Below are 20,446 nucleotides of genomic sequence, written 5' to 3'. Positions count from 1 at the left end.
CTGTTTGCACTTTTATTTCAAATAATAAAGATATGGCTAGTCACTATGATAAAAAGAAAAGGGGCGATTTAATTTAATAAAAAATGATGTATATTTTCTCACACTGCCAAAGGACTCTGAAATTATAGCTTCCTAAGCAGATAAACAACTGTTTAAGTTCTGTCAAGATAGTATTTAAATTTCCAATTGTCTATTCAGAAACAAAAACAGCTACACTCTTGGCTGGAGAGAGGGCTCAGGTGTTAAGTAAAGGCTCAGGCTCCCAACCAAAGGGCAGAAGCTACATACTCAACAGATATGTTTTCTTTTAACAATAGCTCAGAATCTCAACTGCTGACCAGCCACAAACCACTCAGGACTTGGGTAAGTGTATACCCAAGACTATGGCTGTTAGCTCCTCCTGAGTTGGTGGCTTCTATCATGTAAGAAATGAACCTCCTAGCTTAAGATACTAACATCTCCCTACAGAATCTTGTACCAGAGCTTCAGAGCCACTGAAGAGCAGTGTAATACACAAGTGACAGGTCAGGAAGCTGACTAAAATGTCAAGTCACTAAACCATCTAGAAGGTTCTGGCTAACATCATTTAATCTGTGTGCTATAGTGCCCCAACTCTAAAGTCTGGAACATTTTATAACATCAGTGCCATACAATAAGGTAATGTGGAAACTGTAGAACAAAATGTATGCATCCTACTAAATGTACCCGGAAGGCACAGGCAGGCAGAGCTCTTTAAGTTTCAGGCTTGGCAGGACCTCATAGAGAGATTCAGTCTCAAATGGGGGAAAAGGTAAGAGAAATTAAAGCAGACACTGTGTTAAGACACCAGGAGCTAGTTCTTGTGCACAGTTCACTCCAGAGGAGCTCAGAGCTCAGCTGTCTTCTCCATCAAGTTAAAGAAACAACTAGGGGGGACACATCTATAATCCAAAAGAATCACGGGGACAAAAGGCCACATACCAGCTCAGTCAGGGACTTTAGGAGCCCAGTCACCCTGCACCCTGGAAAGAGAACAGCCAGGGGTATCTCAAAACAAAGTGTCAAATAAATAGTTTCCTTTGTTAAAAGGTTCTAAGGTTTACTGTTTGTAGAAAAGTCCTTGAAGACCCTTGAATATAAAATGTTGAGGCTTGAAAGATGGCTCATCAGTTAAAAAGTACTTCCTACTCTTCCATGCCGGGAGAGTTCAGTTCCCTGGGCTATAGGTGGCTGTGAGCCCCAGCTCTGGATACTCTCTTTTGTCCTCCATAGCCATCTGCACATGTCCATGCACATGCACATGCACACACACACACATGCACCATATATACACTTACTTACATACACTCTCTTATACATAATAAAAAATAAGTCTTTGAGAAGCTAATATAAAATGTCCTTTTGAAAATAAAATGGGAGGGTAACTCCACTGAGAAGCCCAAACCCATTCTTAACTAAAGCACTCTCTCCTCCCACTCTTTCTCCCTCTCTCCACACCTATGCTTAAATCTGTATTAAAACCTCTTCTTAATGAACTCCCACTCATGAAAAGAAAGAAGCACTTATGATTCGCCTGTCTTAATTTATAGGATTCTACCTAGTACCAATTTAAAACCATCTCAAAGTGTTTTTAAATCCATTACCACTTTAATCAAAATGGCAATTTAAATAATTGGAAGTTCCCAACTGCTTTTATTAATTTCACTGAAATATTTAAAATGTCAATAAATATGTCTAAGCCACCCCTCTCTAACATATTTTCTTTTCTAATTCAGAGTATTTTCCATATCAAAGACAAACAGAAGTACCTGAACAGCCCAGTGAGGAGGTACTTGACAACAATAGAAAATCTTCAGACGTTCCAGTACAGATGTAGTTTTATCTTCAAATTGGTCTGCAAGAGCCTAAGGAAACATAATAATCACATCTGTATGTTCAATCATTTTTAATATAAAGTTCCTATTATAAAAATGATTCAAATGCACATATAAAGAACACAAGTCATTTTTGTCAAGGTTAGAAGATGTATGAAGTTTATGTATTTTAAAAACTTGAAATTTAATCAATATTTCTAATAAACATGCACACTTAAATATTAACAGGAAAAATTTTAAACTAAAATTTCTTATAATAAATCCTTCAAAGAACTAGCCATTCTAAGAAAAAATTATATTTATCTCCTACATGATGCTATTTTGACAATTCACTCTCCAATGTCAATGAGAGAGTAACTACATGAAAAACTTGGGAGTTTTTTCTCAGAAATTAAGTAATGAGGAAAAGCAGTTCTGGCCAATTACAAACAGGTAATCTCAATCCTTGGCAAAAGAGATGTAAGGGTGGCATCCATTCATGCAAGACCATCTGTGCAATGGAGTGGGTGGCTGCAAGCTTTGTAATTGAATTCTTGTGACATCCTGGAATTCCCAACCTGTTAATAAAAAACAGCTCCCAGAGACTACACCAAGTAGTAGATGAGAGGCCCAAGAAGGCTCTTTGAGAACAGCAGCCCAGGCCAACTACAGAGTCAAAAGCTGGCACTATAGTTAGTAATCAAGTGACTAGTCATCTAAAAAGACTCATATACAAATGTCAACTTGAATACAGACATCATCTAGAATCCCAGACAAACATATGGACAGCAGCCATAACCACAGACATCTGCCCGCCTCTGATCTGTCAGTAGGTTTGTACCAACTACAGACTTTTTCTGGTATCAGACTTTTTGTGGGGGGCAGGAGTGGGGCTTCGAGGCAAGGTTTCTCTGTGTAACTCCTGCTGTTCTGAAACTCACTCTGCAGACCAAGCTAGCCTCAAACTCAGAGATCCTCCTCCTTCTGCTTCCTGAGTACTGGGACCAAAGAAAGACATGCACCACTATGCTAGACTTGGTATCAGAATTTCAATTGTGAAATATTGTAACCTTTTCCCCCACAATGATAGAGTTAATTATTAACGTGTCTTTCTTAACTTTCTGGTTCTAACATAGAAAGTTGTGTGATAGCACACTCTCAGGATTTATCTCAGAATATATAAGAGTTGTTATACTAGTGTCTGCTTTCAAGTTGTTTCAATTTTTGACAAAATTAAGAATCAAGAATAAACTTCCTCAGAAGAAAGATAAGGGTAGGGGTCTAACACATTCTGACAAAATCCTACCAAGGTTTGATATGAAATGTCCCCCACAGGATGGAGTGAACTCTTGTCCCCAGGTATGGAGTACCACATTGGGAGGCTGTAGAACCTTTGAGCCAAGAGCTCAAGCAGGTAGCAGCGGTGACTTTTGGAAATTTATCCTGCCTTTGTGATCTAGAACTCTCTGCATACTGGTTGTCAATGTGAATAGCCATCCTGCCTTATGCTCCCACCCACACAGACTGAGTTGTTCTCACTGTGACTTCCCTGTCATGATGAATTAAAATCTCCCAGGTCTTTTATTACAGAAATGAGAAAAGTAAGTGCCGCAGAGCCAGACAGCACAACAGCTCTGCAACTATGGTTCTCGGCCATATGTGAGGAAGGAAACCTATTGGTTGGTTCAGTATCTCACATGTCAGAACAAAGTAGTACACATCACTTCTAGGATAGCCTGAGATTCTATTCAATTAAAGTTAGTCAGAACAAATCGAGACATAACTACACTCCTCAGTCATCTTGACAAAGATTCCTGGCCTTACTTCACAGAAACTTAATAGGAAAAAAGGTTGCACGCCTCTAGCCAGGGCTATTTCACTGAGGGAGGGAGGGCAAAGAATGAACAGCACCTTCTGGCTGAAGACATATGGTCACAATATATAAATAAATATCACAGAATTCCTTCATGAAAAGAAAGGCCTTTTTTTAAACCAACATGCATTGCACTGTCTAGAGCAGTGGTTCTCAACCTTCCTAACACTGCAATCCTTTCATACAGTTCCTCATGTTGTGCTGACCCCCATCATAAAATTATTTCATAACTATAATTTTGCTACTGTCATGAATTGTAATGTAAATATCTAATATACAACCTGTGAGGTCACCACACACCCACAGGTTGAGAATCACTGGTGTGAAGAGCCCTACAAGAGCAGAACTGGCTGATAAAGATTATTTTAACACTATCTACTTCTCGCCAACACAGAATACACTTATTGGCATCTTAAGCATGGCAATCACCTAAGTAAGGCTCAACTACAAAGAAAACAAAACAAAACTAAGAATATTGAATAGACAAAAAAGGGGGGTGGTGGTACACTGCTAGTCTCTACTGAGTTCAAAGTACTCTCTTTTTATTTGCTAATTTACAAACACAGCCTAACAAAATCCTGTCATGGTTTGATGTGCAATGTCCTCCACAGGCTCATGTGTCTGAACACTTGGGCTCCAGCTAGCGATGTTATACGGGAAGGGTGTGGAGTCCCTGAGCCAAAGGACCTGGCTAGAAGCAGTGGGTGACTAGATTTTTCAGAGCAAATTAATTTCCAGTAAGTTCTAAAATTCTATCATATTCAAACAAATGTAATCCTCACAGGCACAGGCAATGGGAAAAAGCAGGGCTGACATTCACAATGACCTGAGTTTTCTTCCAGGTCTAACCACAAAAAAAGTGATCATGAAAGGACTTTTAAAATAATCTTTGCACTTTCAGCAAATCTACAAGGATGGCTTTCTCAAGAAAGCTTTGGTGGATTTGTTGTTTTAAAATTTTCTTAATTTTTGTAGCTTTATTTTATGTAGATGTGTGTGTTGCCTTTTGTGTATTTATGAGCACCACTTGTGAGTCCTGTGCCTATAGAGCTCAGAAGGCATCAGATCCCCTGGAACTAGGGTTATAGATGGTTGGAAACCACCATGTGGGTGAAAGGAATTGAACCCAGGTCCTCTGCAAGAGCAACAGGTGCTCTTAACCATTGAGCAACACCTCCAGGCCCCCAGAGTTTTGTTTCATTTCAGACTTTTAAACTAAGCTGGTTAATTGTTAGTACCAGTCACTAATCACAAATATCATGTATATTCACTGGAAACAAAACCAGGTGTCCAAAAAGTGAGGTCTCTCCCTCTCTCAGAGGTAACCCTGGCAGATCTCAAACTTTGGGAAATCTTCTTGACTCAGCTTCCCAAAGGCTGGGAGTACAGATACACACCACTGTACCTGGCTTGTTTTCAAGTTCTAATACTTCTTTTTAAGGTTATTTCTCCTAAACTCATTCTAAAAGCAAAATATTTGCCCATATGGAGCTCCCAACCCCCACAATAACAATGCCCACATCTCCAGAAGCTATAGTTTCATTGGTCAGAAGTGTCTCTATGGAATAGGTATAGAAGAATGAAACCCCAGAATGCAAAGATGTGTCTCTTCCTTTTGGTGCCTTTTTTCAGTAAAGAATTTCCCAGAAAACCCTACAGGAGATCAAGTTAGCACAGAGGATGATTAAGTATGTAAGACAATTCTGCACAAGGTCTGGTATCATTTAGACCTTGTATGCTTGCATCTGAAAGTATGGCCATTCATCTTCAAAGGAGCAGAGCTGGTCCCAAAGGGCCTTCCCCTTTCACTGAAGGCAATTCATTCTCACTAGGAGCATATCAAAATGGCTATGGGCCATCTGAAGAGCCAAATATAACTAGCTGATAATCTAAAAGGGATGACTGATCACATGCCAGATCACCTTTTATTTGCTTTGTTGCGCAATCTTTGACATGTCTGTGTGTGCATGATAGAACTTTATTTCAAAAAATTAAAAATACATACTTATGTAAATATATCAACAGCTGGGTGGGAGAGCTTTGTTTCTGACAGGAGCCTAACTAAAGTCAACAGTGATTTACAAACCAAGCAGTCAAATGAACTACCACTTCAGACTCAAAGATAATAAAATTCCCCATGGGAAGGAGAATTACAATTAAATTTTACTAAGTTTCAACAACCTTAAACCTATGTAGAACCAATATTACATAATAATTAGCAAATGACACCTCTGAGAAATAAAATCCATGTCAAAGCCCCAGGCCTGCAGAGCAGGAGAGCCAACCTGGCAGCTTCTAAGTCTCAGCTCATCTCCACATGACCAAAGACCAGACTGTGAAATGAAAAGCAGATTCTTGCTGAAGAAACATTGAAAACTGTAACTGACCATTCTTTATGGCACTCAAATCCTCTAACACAGGAATCAGGGCTGCCATAGTCAGTAACATTCTCAGCCACTGTTGTTAGATAATGAGAGCTTCTCTTGGAGCTTCTACAAGGAAGACAAACCATCAGAGGTAGCCTGGAGAAAGCAGGCTGACCACACTGACATCGCTTTCCTTAACCTCGCCTTGGGTGAGGACTGCTAAAACTTTCGACTTCAGGTCCCTTTAAACCTTCAGAATTTCTGAGGGACTGGAAGGAACTGTGCTTCCATGTGTTCTAATCATCATATTAAGTTGTATGGAACAAGGTTGAAGACACATACTCATAACTTCATACTGCATACTCACAACTTCAGCCAAAACTTAACAAAGATGTCAAAAGCAAACCCTGGAGAAAAAGCAGAATCTTCAACAAACGGCGCGGGGAGAACTGGAGCCACATGCAGAAGGGGGATTAGGCCATATCTATAACCCGTTCAAAATTCACTCAAAACACACCCAAGACAAATGTGAGACACTGCTAGAAGAAAGCACAGACAAAACCCCACGGGATACAGACTTTCTGACTAGGATTGCATTTGCCTGGGAACTGAGGCAAACGGGACCGGGTTAAACTAAAATTCTTCTGTACAAATATAAACAAGCCACCGAGGAGAAAAATCTTTGCCAGCTGTAACATGACAGAGGATTAATATCTAGAATATATAAAGAACTTCAAAAACCAAACAACCTATTCAAAAAAAAAAAAATGGACTTGGGATCTAAATAAAATTTTCAAAATAAAAAAAAATAAGAAATATCTCAAAAAATTTTATTCTAATGAGAAAGAGAAAGCTGAATGACAATAGAAAAGGCTACACATTTTATTTATTTATTTTTGGTTTTTTTTTTTTCAAGACAGAGTTTCTCTGTGTTGCTTTGGAGCCTGTCCTGGAACTCACTCTGTAGACCAGACTGGTCTAGAACTCAGAGATCCGCCTGCCTCTGCCTCCCAAGTGCTGGGACTAAAGGTGTGTGCCACCAATGCCTGGCTTACATTTTTTTTTTTTTTTTTTAAGTAGACATGACTACTGTTTTAGTTACTGTCCTATTGCTATGAAAGGATACCATGACCAAGGCAACTATTGTAAGAAAAAGAATTTAATTGGGGGCTTGCCTATACTTTCAGAGGTTCAGCCCAGTATCATCACAGCAGGAAGCATGGCAGCATTCAAGAAGACACTGGAACAATTGCTCAGAACCTGACCTGGAGGGAGGTGGGGGGAGGGGAGGGGAAGAGGGAGAGGGAGAGGGAGAGGGAGGAGGGAGAGGGTGCCTCTGGGTTTGATAGGGGCTTTTGAAACCTCAAAGCCCACCTCCAGTGACAAACTTCCTCCAATAAGGTCACAACTCCTAATCCTTTTAATCCTTTCAAATAGTGTCACTCTTTAGTGACTCAGCATTCAAATATATGACCAACCCTATATTTGAACCATAGGGTTCTATGTGGGCCATTCTCATTCAAACCACCAGAGCACTGACAGCTGTGACTCCACTTCAATACTACAGGCACTACAGTGAACAGGTTTCCACAAGCACTGACTTGATCCTCACCTACACTCTTAACCTTAACAGGCAACAGCACTCATCCTACAAGATTTCATGGGATGGACTATTTCTAATGGCTTGTCCTGAGTTTGCAATTCTCTCTTTCTTGTAGCTTTAAGAAACTCTGGTGATCTACCTTCATGTATAATGCAGCATTTCCTTCTTAATTTTGGCCGTCTGTCACTTAAAAGTCCACTATGTGGAGCCCTCAATGTAACTGACAGTAACAGCCCATACAGACTGTCAGTAACTGGCCAGACAAATCTGGACAAGTCACCTGACTTCAGCACATCTGCATTCCTTAACAGGATTAGGACATGATTGCACTCCTTAGAGCCCCTTCTGGCGCCCCTTGCTATCCCCCTCAACTCTAACATTTTATCATTTAGCACTATACAGCGATGGAAGGAAACCAATCTTTATAGAAATTAAAACACTTTGATTTTTTAAAAACCTTTGTTTAATATATACATTTGCTATTTTTAAGTCATTTCCTTTCTCTTGAGAGATATAGTAATTTCAACAAACCCTGAAATACCACACTGTGAATCAGAGGAACTGGGAAAAGTTCAGAGTATGAGCTATGGGGCTCAACAAAGACAGAAAATTAGACAAACCATGGGTTCATCCTGTCACGTGATCTGGCCAATTTCCAAAATTTGGGAATTGGGGAAATAAAGACTTCTCCCCTAAAGTACTGCTCTGCAGAAGCAGAAATATCAGCTTCCTAATTCTGCTCCTTAAGAAGAAATACACACCTCTCTTGTTAATGTGGCACAAGATGAGACGATGAAGCAACCCCAACATACGAAGGCCTAAGGAAGAGCAGCCCCTGCAAAGTGACATCACTCTGCTTTCAAGTGTATGCTCCCTACTCAATGCTCATTCTCACCACCTGACACCAAAAACAAGACCCAAAATCCAAGCCAGCACGGTAGGGCAGGCCACTCCCATTGCCTGGAAGGTGAGGAAGACAGGAGCTTATTCTCAGTTGCACAGTGAGGCTAGCATAAATACAAGATGAGATTTGGGATTACAGAGGTTAAATGCTGAGGTCACAGAGCCACAAAGGAAAGTGACAAAGCTGAGCTTTGCAGGCAAATCAAATTCTAGAACCTGTAACCTAAGTTAACAGCAAAATGTGTGTGGAACGAGCCACCTCGTTCTTGCAAGTGCCACATGTACACACATATTGCAGCAACAGAGGGAGTTAGTGCCACCACGGTACCTGTGTCTGCCTCATGGCCCGTTCCACTCGCCGGGTACTTCCTTTCTCAAGTTTTGTCCGGAGGATCAAGGCTGATGTCTGAATGGCCCAGAACTTTGGTTGTGAAAGTAAACACTGTTAGAAGAAAGGAGGACAGAGAAAGGGGTTAGCCAGAAGGGCAACTCTTAGACTTGCCCCTCCCCCCTCAAAAAAATCACAATACAGCTAAATGTAGATTTGACAACCTAAGACAACAAAAAAGCAGGGTCTTTTTAAACTCACATTATAGAACATTATTGTAAACATAGGAGAATCCTTTTAGCTGTAGTTAAGAGTCCTCAATGTTAGATGTCCTAACTTCTAACAAAATTCTTTCTTAAAATGGGTATCCTAAGAAAACTAACCTACAAAGAAAGAAAATGAAGATAACAGTATTAATGAAGTCAATAGTATTTTGTCCCAGAGCAATACTCTGTCATTTTGTAAGATTTTCCAAATGAAATTATGCACATTTAAGTGAACAATTTCAGGTAATTGCCAATCAGATACTGATGATACTATCAAGTCAGAACCGAAAAACAGAGTAACATAAACACATGAAAGAACCTGAAAGATAGAGACACAGAAATGCACAAGGAGAAGGATAGCAAAGGAATGAGGTCTTCCTGAAGTCTGCTCATTAATGTACTTGAGCCCTCACTCTGTGCAAGAACTGTTCACAGGCTCTAGAGACAGCAGCAAGTGATGCAGACTAGACTCTGTACCTAGAAAGCTGATGTATGTCCTAATGCAATATCTTAATAATTTTCTTCCAAACTAACTTCTTTTTAATTAAAATACTTTATTGCTTGAAATACAGTTTCTAAGAAAAATGTATAACCTTTTGCTAGCTTCCATTCACATTGGAATGCATTTTCCAACATGAACAGAAATACTTATCACTATAACACCATGAATGACAAAATAGAAGACATTTAAAAACAAATTCCCAGGATACAACAGTGCTGAGACTTGAACTCTGTGCCTTACGCATGCAAGGCAAGCATTTAACCACTGAGCTACATCCTAGTCAGAAAATGAATTCTTTAGAGTGCACAACATTTTAAAGTGAAGTGTATCCACCAACCTGGCCTCCTGCAAACTTATTTTCTTTTCATCCTATCACTGAGGTTGCGATCTGTAAACTAGCAGTAGCAAGACAGAAGACAGCACACACAGTAGGAAGAGCCTCCCAAACCAGCCAGGGCTGGATTAAAATCACAGCTCCCCTCTACTTTTTGGCCCTAGGAAGTTGTTTCCTCCTCTCTGAAGTTAGAAGAACCCTCCTCACTTCTCAGAAGTATGAACATAAATATGAACAGTGGGGCTTCAGAAACCTATGAGAGCAGCCCTGAGGCACCCCTAGCCCTCCATGGCCTCTCTTTCTCTCAGTGGTTTACACATCAAAGGCTTGAGGACAGGAGGCCAGCCTTTAGACTTTTATGTGGTAGCAAGAAAAATATTACCACTAAACAATGAAAGCAAGATGCCATCTGACCATCAGAATTTTTTAAAAGCTTTGAAAGAATAATGGAGCAAATGATGATGTCTAAGAAGAAATTCCACACTGTAGTCAGCTTGTTGCAGGAAACACTGCCACGAGGTAAGAATCACCCTAAACCAAGCAAGATGCACACCTTTAATCCTAACACTCGGGAGGCACAGGCAGGTGGATCTCCGTGCACTCGAGGCCAGCCTGCTCTACAGAGCAAATTCCACCACAGCCAGGACTATTATACACAGAAACCCTATTTCAAAATAGTAATGATAATGTTGATGATGATAAATCCTAATGTGCAGCATTAGGCAAAGAAAACCGAACAGGACTTCCACACATGAGCTATTGACTTGTGCTAAGAATTGTATTTACAAGCAAACTCAACATTGGGAACAATCCACTTCCTAGGCAGCAGGCAACCACTGCTAAAAAGTCAAGCCCAAATCTGCCCATGCATACGGGGAGAAGTGATTCTGTCTTCACTAGGTCACACAGGATCACTTCTCGTAATTCCACTCTATTTAGAACTTTAGCAGTGACGATACCCCACTGTCCATGAAGACTCTGCCTCAGCTTAACAGCTACCATGTTTCTGGATCGCCTTATCTAAATGACTCCATTTCACACAGGGATTTCTCCAATGCTACATCCAGTTTGGTACAGAGAGAAACTCTTCAACTCACTGCAGGTACACAGGGAAGGGTAAAGGAACCAACAGGGTATATTGCTTGTCTTCTTTGGCAGAGGATGAAGTATACACAGGTGTAATTGAACAATGGCAGTGTTTATAAAAAACTAAAGTCCACTCAACAGGTAAGAATTCATGTCTGGTACTGTAAACCTCGCTAACTACAGATGACTCCACAAGTAAAAGAGCTTTCTGTGGGGGCCTGATGGCCTGAGGTCAATCCCCAGAACCCAAGGTAGAAGGAGAAGGGTGACTCCTGAAAGTTGTCCTCTGACTCTAAGTGCATGCGCATGTACACACACACACACACACAAATAATGACTAAGTTTAAAAAGCCAGTGAGCACTACTAGAACTTACGCTAAGCAGCACCCACTCCTTATGCAGGTACAGGATGTATACATACTTATTTTATTCAGCTAACAATTTCCTACCACCTGCAACATTCCCCTCCAGCCTGAGGCAAGCAACAAGAATTGTAGCACTATCAGAAAGGATCTGGAGAACTGTCTCTATTAAAAACAAGATTCCTTTTCACTCTTCTGACTGCACATTTTGAATGTTCTTCCAAATGTTACTAAGATCATTATTCAACTGACAAGCAGTCTAATGCTTTGGACACAAACAGCTTCCAGACAGTTTTTTCCACAGGTAAATCAAAGGCAGCTCTGGGCTCTCCTTGTTGGGCCAAGGATTATTTGGCCACATCATGCCAAAGGGATGATGCCCACCCAGGTCAAGTTGACCAAGGGAACAAAGAACAAAGAAATGCTATAAAACACAGAACCATCTCCCTACTTTAAATGACCTACTTAAAAGAATATTTATTTTAAGCTATTACCAAGAAATAGTAAGTTTAAAATTCCTAGTTTAAGCTGCAAATTGTTCCCAGGAAAAGGGAACAGCAGTCCAAACTCTCTATCTTTGCTGGGAGAACACTTCAAGTCTGTCATGGGCCTGTTTTCTCTTTTTGACTCACTGGCTGCCCAGACTCCACCTTCAACATATGGGACCACGGAAATCCTGTCTGCCTTTCACAGCCAGCCTCAAAGCCTGCCCTAGAGACCAAAGCCTTTGCTGATGCTCAGTCCTAAATGTGTTCTTCCTTTCTTAGCAACCAGGTGATCTGCTTTTCGGTTCTGTAAGTTTGTCAAACTGCCTGATTGGCAATTATATCTGTGAATTTATTTGATCTGGTCTAAATTAAAAATTCCATGAGGGTAAGTTCCATGGCTCATTCCTTTTCTTCTTCCATAGGGTATTTCTCCCACAATGTATACAGAATTTCAAAGTGAGAAACCCCAAGTTATAGAGTACACAATGCAGACCCAGGCATCTAGGACTAGCTTCTTAGTTTGCCACAACCATAAACTTACTACTGCAGGATGTTACATAATCACAACTAAGTCACAATTGGGTATCCACCTTCCTGTCAACAACTGTCTGCTTCCCGCCTTTGACCATCACAACATGTGCAACTTTTAAACACTTCTGTATGTGTCTTCAGATGCAGAGGGATGAGCTTCACTCAGGTACCCAAGAATGGGCTGTCTGGTGAATCTGTGATGCACATCTTCCTGATGCCAGAGGCTAAGCATGGATTAATCAGCCTTTAATCCTATTGTCTACTCTTCAAATTACCTTTGTATGTCACAGTTTCCTTCCAAAACCATGAAAGTCTACTAAGGAACAGAAATTGCTTGTACCTTTTATCCTTAAACACTGTGGGGTGCTGCCCACTTTACTGTCAGTGAGCTCCAGTCTCCACGGAGCTTTAGTAGGCTGTGCTTCTGTGCCATCTCAGCATGAGGACTTACCTTTCACACATTCAGCTTTAACCATGAGCTCATGGTACAACTCCTGTATAGAACTGAAGTGCTTTCCCTGAAGAAGACAGTGATTTGGGCAGTCATAGGCTGAACAGCACATGAAATTCAGGTGATTTTCAGACTTGCCTGAAAGTCTTAACTCACTGAAAGTGCTATTATCCCACTCCATCCAACCTTCAGTGACTCCAGCCCTCACAGCTGCTTAGGCTTCAGGTGTCTGCCCTGCAGCTTCTGTCCCTGACTCCAGCTCCTGGGATCTTGCATGTCTAGCATTTCTATGTTTAAGTAAGAAGAATCATTGGGTGCCTCTCCAATCTCTCATGAGTCTGGCAGTGTCTTCATAACTATTATCTAGGAAGGTAGGTCTCCCAGAGTGCCACATTGCAACTACTGAAGATCTATAATAATATCCATTTATTTCTTAGCGCCCTCCTGTTTTCAATGTTACTAAGACAATAGCACAGTGTCTCAAAAAATAAGGGCACTGCTAAAAAAAAAAAAAAAAAAAAAAAAAAACCTGGAAATGTTTGATGTAGCCGGGATTAGAGTTCTAGGGTAAGGCACAAAGTTAAACCTGTAGGCAGATAGACAGAACTTCAACAGAGACCATATGAACATGTTTCAGACAATCTGCTCATGTCTTCAACTCAAAAAAAAAAAAAAAAATGACTAGTCACATGTAATGTAGATTTTTTTCCCCCTTCAGCAAAGTTAGGAAAATATTATAAAGAATTCTTATATAAATCTCCTGAATTCTTCTAAATACTTTGTACTAAAAATGGCATTTAAAGATTTAAAATAATTACATCATACTATGTCTGTTAATATAAGTTGCCTGAAAATTATTAGTTTACTAGTGTATTAAAATTCCACTTATTTAGTGGATGTCAATTAACCCATACTATTTTAATATTCAAGCCTTCTGTCCATAGAACACACTCATCTTAGCCACCTTCCTACTGGCCACTCCCTGTTGCCTCTAAATCATCAGGAAAGGAAAGGGAAATCAACAAACTATTTCAACACCAATAACCTATGTAAATGCTCAGGATGAAGTATACCCTAACTACAGCTTTAAACAGCATCTCTCTCTCTCTCTCTCTCTCTCTCTCTCTAGGGTTTCCCTGTGTACTCCTTGCTATCTTGGAACTCTGTAGAACAGGTTGGCTTTGAACACAAGAGATTTACCTGCCTCAGCCTCCCAAGTGCTAGGCTTAAAGGCGTCTGTCACCATAACCAACTAATGCATTTCATAAATCTTGAAAAAACTATTCTGATTTTTGCCTCAGAAAAAAGTGATAAATAACATAAATAAGAACACTGAGCAATTTCATATTGAGTATCTGGTCTAATGTTGACACTACTTACTTAATACATGATACGGGTTTAATGTTTTGTGTTGTACTTGTGACCAAAAACAAAAATACAAACAAACAAACAAAACACCCACACTATATTAACAGGCAGATCTATTTATAAATGAATTAACCCTAAATAATATAGGTCTAAAATAACAGCCTTCTCTTCAGTGAATGTATCCAGTACATTAATACTCAAATTCATTGTACACCTCGATCTGTTTAGACAACACTACATAGCTACCCTATAGTCGCCGATGCATTTCCTCTCAGATGCAGAGCTGCAGCTCTCTACTGCACTAATGCATCTCTTCAGATGCAGAACTACAACTCTCCTCTGCTCCTATCACCAGGACAATCTTTGACTCTCTTCTCTCTGTGTAGCCCCAGCTGTCCTGGAAATCAATTCACTCTGTATGCCAGGTGCCCTTGAACTCACAGAGCTCCTCCTCACTGCTGGGATTAAGAGTGTCTGCCACCACATCCAGCTTAATCTTTGATGTTTTGCCTTTTTTACCCCTAGAACAATCTTTGACTTTTATTTCAAGTATTCATTAGGATCTGATGCAGCTATTTGTATAAAACATTTGTACTCTGAAGGCTGAGGTAAAAGAACAGTTATATTATGGATCTAAGATCAACAAGATCAACGTTAAAAAAATTCCATCTCAAAGGTAGGTGCTAGTGGCTTCCATCTGCAGTCCCAGCACTTGGGAAGTGGAAGTAGGCAAATCATGAGTTCGAAATCACCCTCTGCTGAGGACAGAATGTGAGGACAGCAGTGGCCTACCTCAGACCTTTTTCCAAAAGCCAAACAAAGTCTCCATCTTAAAAAAAAAAAAAATACGGAGGAGACAAGAAGGCAAGAAGGGGAGAGAAGAGGGGAGGGAGGGGATCAATATCAGAAAGAAAAAATACATAAAACATAATGTAAGACTTTTAAAGGACTCTCTCCTTTCATGGAGAACCTGGAAGGCAGGCAGACAATCAGAAGGCAAGGGGCCAGCATCAATTCACCCTTGGACAAACTTTCAACAATGAAAGGAAATTACAAGCATTACTGAGTCAGCCACACAGTGGGGGCGCTCGTCTTTAATCCCAGTATCTAGGAGACAGAGGCAGGCGAATCTCTGTGAGTCCAAGGCCAGCCTGGTTGTCCTAGGCTGACTGCCAATCTTTTATAGGATATTAAAACTTATATTGGATTGCTCTACATCAACAAAGGAATCTCCTGCACCAAAGAGTTTACAGTCTCAGTGCCAGGTCATATAGCAGAGAAGGGATATCCATCAAGACACCGCTGTTCTGTCTTCCTGCTGAATTGTGTATGCTTCAGTTGAGAAAGACAACGGAAAGGGACAGTGCAGAGCTAGAGGACTCACGGACCCCTGAAGCCCTCACATGTTTGTATTCCTTGCAGTACTTCCTATCTGTAGGTGGTTGTTTGGTTTGGGTTTTATTAGAGACAGGGGCTTGTGTGTCCCAAGCTGGCCTCTAATTTATGTCTTAGGGTTTCTATTGCTGTGAATACCATGACCATGGCAACTCTTACAAGTAAAATATTTAATTGGGGTGGCTTCCCTCACAGTTTTAGAGCTTCAATTCATTATCACCATGGTTGGGGACATGGGGGCAGACAGTGCTGGTTACATCTTGATCAGAAGGCAACAGGAAGTTGACTGTGACATTGAGTGACTTAAGCAAAAGAGACCTCCAAGACAGTGACACACTTCCTTTAACAAGGCCATACCTCCCAACAGTGCCACCCCCTATGAGTTTACAGGCACCAATTACATTCAAACTACTGCAGATGACCTTTTAACTTCTGATCTTAATTTGCAGAGTTTTAAGATTACAGACATGCACACCTACACGTGGTTGATGCATTTCTAGAAACTGAACCTAGGACTTTGTGTATACTAGGCACATATTCTACCAGCTGAGCTACATACCCACTGCAGTACTTCTCAGAAATATTTACTCAACATTAACAAAGAAGTCTCCTTAGAAAAGTTAGATCGATTGGAAGTAAAGGAGAGGCAAAGGAGAAGAGAACAGAATAGAGTACCCAGCAAAAGCCCTTGTGAGGAAAGTATGCAACTTGAATTTATTATGGCCCTCACTGAAAGCTGGGAGTTAAGAGCTACCCACATCAGACCCACCAGCTAACTAGCCTGCAAGTGCCTCATGACACAGAGAAACAAGAACAGGGGGAAAAAAAAAAAAAAGGATAGAATCTGAAGACTAGAACAAAGTTTTCCCTCACTCACAAGACTGTAATTTTAACAAAGTGTGATGAAGTGTCTGCACAGTAACTGGGGCTGATATACATGACAATGTGTATTAAGCCAACCTAAAATGATGGTGCTTCTACTGATTACCCCACCATGGAGCCCAGCAAGAACATTCCCTGTCATCTGCCATCACTGCTGACCTCAGGTGTTAGGGGGAGACCAAGCCCCCAAACCACCTACTGCCTAGACATTCTCTGGGTCCTGTACTTCTGGCACTCCTCAAGCTCACAGCCATTCCAGACACTTCCACATCCTCCCCCCAGTGTCCCACTTCAGGTGGCTCTGTGTTCAACATCACCTTCCCACTGAGATACTCCAGACCACCTTGCTAAGCAACACCAATCCCTACTTTATAGGCCTCCTTAGTACTTCAATTAAATATCTATTTCTTTTTTTGTATGTGTATTCCCCTCAGGGATGTAAATTAATTAAAACTCTAGAACAAAAAAAGATACTGTTCAACGTCATTTCCCCAATGAGGATGATAATAACTGTGCATGGAAAGCATTCCATAGTTACTAGTTGAGTGAAAGAAAGGTACACTAGTTATTTTCTGTACACTGAAAACAATTTTGCCACTTTGCTTGCTAAATTCTTTATAGCACATGTGATAAGTAAATCAGACATTTCCATGCAGTCAGCTAAAGCCTACCACATAACGGTAACCCCTGAGACACCAAGGAATGGGAAGAGTGGGCAGGTAAAAAAACAGCAGAGGACTCCAGCAACTAACATCTACCCTGGGGTTCAAGAGAGTGGACAGGAAAGCTCCTCCTACAGCTCAAACAAGCCAGCTTTTCTTTCTATCAGAAACAGATTCTTTTTCTTATCTGGAACAATACAAAAGGAAGAAAGAAAATACGAGTTCTGAATCCTCTGATAATAAGGATGCCTCTGGAAGAGCCATGAGAAATGTGATTCATTTAAGAAAGTATGTATCAAGCTGGGCATGGTGGTGCACACCTTTGATCCCAGCACTCAGCAGGCAGTTACTAGGAGTATCAGCCTGGTCTACATAGGAAGTTACAGGACAGCCAGGGCTATCTAGAGAGACCCCATTTCCAAAAAATAAAGAACATATGTACCCTTTTCCACTCACAAAGCCAAAACCACAGTGAGTCGCCGTCTACTCTATGACAAACTTCTCTTCCTTTGATCTCAAATCTGCCAACATCTATTCCCATCTTTCCCTTTCACTTCTGTTCTTCTCCAGCCTGGGTCCTATTCTCCCTATTTAGCCTAATATAATGAGATGACTGCATACGATTCCGCTCAAACAGTGGCCCAAGCCAGCCACGCACCCTGTCAAACCCACAGCCAATTCTCCATTTGTCCTTCTGTCCTGGCTAGTCCATGCTATGGAATTCTGACAAGCCCTATGTTCCCAACACTGTCCCCTTCCCTGACCACTGCTCTCTCGCCCCTACTCACAACTCTCAGTCAAGAAATCCAGGTAGGTATCAAAATGGGGCCCTCACTCCTATGCATAAGACTTGTAAAGTTCTCATTCATTTATTCATTCATCCATCCATCCATCTATTATATGCACAGCAGACCATGGAGTTCAAAAAAAAAAAGAAGCAAGAAAAAAGAAAACATAAGAATGTGATCCCTGACTTCAAATCTAAGCAAGTGCAAAGCAGGCCTGCAGCGGGAATGTGTGGCTTGAGAACTGGTGGGATAAGGCTAGCACCCCCCATTCTTCTCGAGAAATGTTTCAGCTTGAGCAAGAACACACCACAGGAAAAGAAGGAACTGGAAAGGAAGACAATGTCACTCACTGATGTGAAGGCCAGCAGCTCCTCCTCTGTTAGCTTATGAACTGGGTTGTTCTTCTGGGAAATTGGTGCTTTGAATTAAAAAGAAAAAAAGTTAAACTAATTGTAATCACTATCTCTTATAGTACATATTTAACTCAAAATACTATAATACTATAGTCCAGAGGCTACAAGATGGTTGGACAGGTAAAAGTGCTTGCCATGACATGCACCCCTGCAAAAGTAAATGGCAAAAGAAAAAAGAAATCCAAGTGATACCCCTCAACCAAAGACAATGGAAAGAATTAATACAGCACTAAGTCCCGTTAAAGTTCTACTACAAACAAATTCTATTATAACCACCAGACAAGTTAAAATCAGTAAGTCACCAGAAAGGTAGGAGAACCGGCACTCTAAGACACTGACGGCAGAGTCTAATTAGTGCCACACTTGGCAAACAAATTTGAAGTTAGGTAAACATTCACAAATCCCCAACTCAGTAATTCCATCATAGATTATAGAGCCCAGAAAACTTGATACACATAAATATTCACTGGAATAGTAAAACTGAAAATAATCAAAACCACCAAATGGAAAAAAAAAAAAAAACAAATTGTGACATATCCACCTAGTGGAATGCCACCCTACAAATTAAATTACAGCTACAGATTAAAGCACAAACCACAGAAACACAATACAGAGAGGAGGAAGTAAACCACAGGCAACTACAGGATGCATGAAAACAAGCAAATGGAATCCCTCAGATGGTAGGGACACAAAATGTAAGAGTAAGCATATCTTTAAAGGCCAGAAAATGATAAACACAAAACTCAGGATAGCACCTGCTCTGAAAAGAAGAGAGTGAGGCATGGAAGAAATGGCTGAACTTGTGATGCTGCAATCTTCTAGTTTACCTCTTCCACTTTATTGCTAAACGTGTAACTTAAGTTCACATAGTGCATAAATTATTCTGCATGTAAACATTACACATGTTAGGAATAACAACAACCAGATGTGGTAGCTCACCCCGAAACCAGCTCTCAGGAGAGTGATGCAAAAGACTGCTGCCAGCCTGAGGCCAGCCTGGGCTACAGAGCAGGCCTGTCTCCAAAAAGATTTTTTAAAGGGCTGGAAAGGTGTTTCAATGGTTAAGAGTATCTGTTGCTCTTGCAGAGGACCCAGGTTCTGTTCCCAGGACCCACATGGTGGCTTATAACCATCTGTTACTCCAGTCCTAGAGTAACTTCTGACCTCATGGGCATCAAGTGTGCATGTATAAATATGTACATACATACACACACACACATACACACACACACACACACACACACACGCAGGAAAAAGTTATAAAATAAATCTAAAAAACAATGAAATTCAAAAATAATGAAAAAATCCTATAACATGGGATTATTTCCTTATAATTTTCAATATTGTTTAGAGATCTTATAAGCATGAAATGCTTATGAAATAACTTCTAACTGACACTTTAGATTTATTTTTATTGTTTTTAATTAACTGTGTGTGTTTTCCTCATGTGGGTATGTGTATATGAGTGCAGATGCCTGAGGAGACAGGAGCACCCGAGTTCCTGAACCTGGAGCTACAGACACTTGGGAGCCAACTGATGTGGGCAGGCACTGAGAACTGGGTCCTCTGAAATACAGCAAGTGCTTTGAAGCAGTGAGCCCTCTCTCCAGCCCCTACTTTTTTCCCCTTTGAGACAGGTCTCAACATATAGGCTCTAGATGGTGTAGAATGCACTATGTAGTCAAAGATGGCCCTGAACTCTGGGGAATGTGCCATACACCTGGCCTGCACCTGTTTTTATTGTTGGTGACAAAACAAAATAAATGGGGAAAGAACTATGAAATAATTTAAAACACACAACATATATATATTCATATGCTCTCTCATCCTATGTTCCTTGAGTGAACAAGAGCACTAAAAAGTCATAAGACAAGCCGGTCGTTGGTGGCACATGCCTTTTAATCCCAGCACTCAGGAGGCAAGAGGCAGGAGGATCTCTGTAAGTTCAAGACCAGGGTGGTCTACAGAGCGAGTTCCAGGACAGGCTCCAAAGCCACAGAGAAACCCTGTCTC

General features: G+C 40.7%; 1 pseudogene; it reads right to left on the bottom strand.

The window, feature by feature from the left end:
- Positions 1-20,446, bottom strand: part of LOC127215294 (tetratricopeptide repeat protein 27-like) — a 105,081-nt pseudogene that overhangs the window by 69,783 nt on the left and 14,852 nt on the right.

This window comes from Phodopus roborovskii, unplaced genomic scaffold (assembly GCF_943737965.1).
Source record: "Phodopus roborovskii unplaced genomic scaffold, PHOROB, whole genome shotgun sequence".
NCBI lineage: Eukaryota > Metazoa > Chordata > Mammalia > Rodentia > Cricetidae > Phodopus > Phodopus roborovskii.
Note: the sequence above shows the minus strand (reverse complement) of the source record. Positions and strands in the feature narration are given on the sequence as shown.